Source organism: Cottoperca gobio, chromosome 16, assembly GCF_900634415.1.
Source record: "Cottoperca gobio chromosome 16, fCotGob3.1, whole genome shotgun sequence".
NCBI lineage: Eukaryota > Metazoa > Chordata > Actinopteri > Perciformes > Bovichtidae > Cottoperca > Cottoperca gobio.
In genome coordinates, this window is record NC_041370.1 from 3,715,058 (window position 1) to 3,719,400 (window position 4,343).

Genomic DNA, 4,343 nt, shown 5'->3' on the forward strand with positions numbered 1-4,343 from the left:
GTTTACTTATCCAGAGCGCTTCAGCAGTGGTTAATAATCAACCCGTGTGTAACAGTCATTACCATGACTGAGGTCAGGTGGCACGATCATGGCCTTAGTTTGCATTCAGTACATGACAATAACTTTCTTGTGTACAGTCGATGCAATGTGCACGAAACTGAGACAAAAGGTTTCCTGTGTGTGATCCAGTTATTTGCTTAACCATAATGTTTGTGCCTGTAGAATCAAATATGACACGTGTCACTGTGTGATTACATCTCGTCAGTTAGGGATTCATATTTATATTTATTTTACATCTTACGAAATGAAAAATATCAGATATTTAAAAATATTTAATTTACTTATCAGCAGTGTGTGTGTGTGTGTGTGTGTGTGTGTGTGTGTGTGTGTGTGTGTGTGTGTGTGTGTGTGTGTGTGTGTGTGTCAGCGCTTGTTATGAGTCATTACAACAATGAATTACTGTTTAATGACGTTGCAGAGGTGGAAAGATTTACGTAATCTGTTGGTCCAAAGGAACAGTTGACGGATCAATAAAGGTATACATATTTGTTTACGGTATTGTCATAAAGTTAAACGTTATTGTCTCACAAAGGTGAGGACTGCAAATCCAAAACAGTGCCTTGAGTCTTAAAGTCCGTCCAACAGGCAAGTGGGAAACTGACCCGTAAGAAATATATTCCCGCAAGTACTTATCAAAGTAATAAAGGACGAAGTTTATTGTAAATGTCAATAAAGGTTACAATGTGATAAGATTATCTGGAGCTTTTTGCGTCAGCACATTTCCCTGAACGGCCTCGATGCAAACAGGGAAGTCATTTAATGAGAAGTTTATTTCAGTGACTTCTAAAACCTGCACATAACTTTCATGAAGACTCCAGTTTAGTTCATTTACATTCCCTTTAGCTACAGCACTGCAGAGGCAACGATCACAACTCACATCATTACCATAACATGACTGAAGAAAGGATGAAAACACACACACACACACACACACACACACAGACATGCTCCCAATGCATCAATCATAATACAAAACAATAATCTAAATATATGAACTTGTCCATTTCACTCCAGCTCGTCCCACATCTCAGTCTGCTCCGTTTCACTCCAGTATCTCCAAACACTGTGTCGGGAGTAACGTTCCGTTCACCCGTATCTGGGTACATTTAATTGCATTTGTCTTTGCTGTAATGTAACATTTCCAACAATAGCTTGTCTGCTAGAGTCGTCGTGTCTCTCTGAATAAACAAAAGTCTTAATAACAAAAATATTTCTGATGAATTGAGTTGTTTTTTTTAACAAATACCCCATCGAGACTACAACATTTACTCTGTGTTCAATAGACTCGGCTCTGTTTTCTACCGTTTGTAATCAAATCAAATCAAATGTATTTGTATAGTCCAATATCACAAAGTATACATTCGTCTCAGTGTTTACAGACTGTACAGGATACGACACCCTCTGTCCTTAGACCCTCTGTCCTCAGACCCTCTGTCCTCAGACCCTCTGTCCTTAGACCCTCTGTCCTTAGACCCTCTGTCCTTACACCCTCTGTCCTTAGACCCTCTGTCCTCAGACCCTCTGTCCTTACACCCTCTGTCCTTAGACACTCTGTCCTTAGACCCTCTGTCCTTAGACCCTTTGTCCTTAGACCCTCTGTCCTTACACCCTCTGTCTTTAGACCCTCTGTCCTTACACCCTCTGTCCTCAGACCCTCTGTCCTTACACCCTCTGTCTTTAGACCCTCTGTCCTTAGACCCTCTGTCCTCAGACCCTCTGTCCTTACACCCTCTGTCCTCAGACCCTCTGTCCTTACACCCTCTGTCTTTAGACCCTCTGTCCTTAGACCCTCTGTCCTCAGACCCTCTGTCCTTACACCCTCTGTCCTTAGACCCTCTGTCCTCAGACCCTCTGTCCTTACACCCTCTGTCCTTACACCCTCTGTCCTTAGACCCTCGCATCGCACAAGGAAAAACTTCCTAAAAGAAACCCCATAATTAAAGGGGGGGAAATGGAAGAAACCTCAGGGAGAGCAACTGAGGAGGGATCCCTCTCCCAGGACGGACAGACGTGCAATAGATGTCGTGTGTACAGGATAAACAACATAGTACAAATACAACATTTGACAGAAATGATGTTGTGTTGAAAAAGAGAAGGTTTGGATGAATCCAATGCTATCTATTGTAGCATTGGACCTTACTGCTGGGCAATATAGTTCTGTGTCATCCTTTAAAATCAGAATCTCCGCTCCGTCTTATTTATGTGTTTGGTCGGAGATAATTCCCAGGAGTTAAATGTCTTTGACTCAATAGATGCATCATTTATGTAAAGATTTAAATCTGGTTTTCTACGAGGACTATGTCGCGATTTGTCTTCGAAATATGTCACGTCCATGTGTTGATAAAGCCGAACACACTGGACTTCACCTCCAGATTTTTGTATCAACAAATGCATGAAATGTGCAGCATGGCAGGTGTGTCAGCTGTAAAGGTGTATTTAAAGAGAGCTTAAAGGCAGAAAGTCATTTGTCTCCAGCCGGCTCCACATGAACTCGTCCACATCGATGACTGTCGACACAAGTTCTGTTTCAGTTCCTCACACTTTCTTTAGAGCCGAGATAATGAGTGAGTGTTTGGCCGCTGCCCCCTCCCCCATTAGTTACTCATTAGTGGAAATCAAACTCCCCGTGACTTATTCACATGGTTGATTACTGCTTTGTGAGGGAGTATTAGTGCTTTTCCTTTTAATCATTAACCAACTGGATGCCTTCATATTTTGTAACCTTAAACTGAAATGTAGGTATTTTAATGGTGTTTGAAGGCCGTCATTTTTCAATTAGGTACAGACTAAATTAAGGTTTTGGTTTGGTCAGTTTTAGGTGTTTTTACTATTTAAAAACTCTGTTAACTGCACAGAATCATTAGAAATCATGTGCACTTCACTGCTTTTTGAACCAGAGTGTTTTAGAGGTTTGCCTTTATTTCAAATTAATGGATCTGCCATACTAAACCCCTTAATCTTATATTAAGGAGCTGTGTATGTTTTCAGGGGTGAATTAAAGCAACATTTGAACTTTTGCTTCATAGTAAATTAAGTAACCTTGGTCCACTCAAACCTGCAGCTTTTACTTTAGTGTATGTATAACTAAAAATAAGAACACTTTTAAATCTCCTTATAGCAAAAGATGATTTCATTACATACGTTCATGTTTGCTTACTTTAAGTGTGAATTTGAAAAGAACTTAAGATAAACTAGAAACATATATGTAAACATATAGATCATAAAAAGAAGGGAGGGGGAGGAAGGAGATGATAGTTTGTTCAATTACAGGAATGACACCACATTTAATAACGTCAAAGTTCAGTGAGATTAAAAGTGTTGATGTGGTAACATAGGAAACACACATATGAGATGACGCTACAACGCTCCCATTGGACAAAAAACAGAATTAAAGCTTTAAATATAAGTATTTCACCAAACAGAATAATTGTATTTGCTTTATCTTCGTAGCATTTTCATCCGGAACCTCCCAAACATTTAAAAATAATTCAATATTGAGTGGTCTTTGCCAGTTTTGGACAAATGCACCTGCTCTTCCTACAAGGGAACCACAAGTCCGGACAAACTCCTGTGCCACGGTGCCATCTAGTGTTTGATGCAATGCTCTGACAACACTGTCCGGGACAATTGTGCAATTTCTACAAAGCTGTTTCTACTCGTTAAGTATCTGTTTCTTCTTCATTTAAAATTATATATATTCTTAGAATACAATTAAAAAGTCACAAAAGCTCCTGTGTGTGGCTGCTGGCACTGATCGGTAAGAGCACTTTATTTACCGACTGCAGGCTGATTTATAAAAATAAACTCTTATATGAGCAGTTAGATAGTTCGGTGTGATATTAATGAAGCTGGTAATACTTAGTTTATTTTTGATTTTGCATATCCTACAGTATAACGGCTTTTAATCCTCAGGATTCATTCATGTGTTTAACATTTACAGCAGCTTTGACAAAAGCAGATTTCCTGGGCCGGTGAGGTGACGGTAAAACGTTTCAGTAAAACGTTCACCTGCTCCTCTTCCTGCCACTCAAACTGCGTCTTCACCTGGTCGCTTCAGGGTCGGACGGTCACAAGGAGCACATTGACCTGGACACCAGACGGACGGGACGACACAGTGGAGTTACAGTGCAACGTGCTCCATCCAGAAACAGGAATCTCCAGCAGTATCAGCTCCTTTGTGGAAATTAAGAGTAAGTTCTGCAGCTTCATCTCTGTACCAGGTGTGCAAAAGTATATTTATTCAAGTACTGTACAATGTTGAGGTACCAGTACTTTTACAAATA

At 40.2% G+C, this 4,343-nt stretch overlaps 1 protein-coding gene across 1 annotated transcript in view; it reads left to right on the plus strand.

Moving 5' to 3' along the window:
* Positions 1–747, plus strand: part of LOC115021435 (carcinoembryonic antigen-related cell adhesion molecule 5-like) — a 13,546-nt gene extending 12,799 nt beyond the window's left edge. Inside the window, 1 exon segment of the mRNA XM_029451893.1 lies at positions 1–747. This exon segment is cut by the window's left edge and continues 343 nt beyond it. The gene's annotated coding sequence lies outside the window, so the exon portion shown is untranslated.
* Positions 748–4,343: the final 3,596 nt, after the last annotated feature.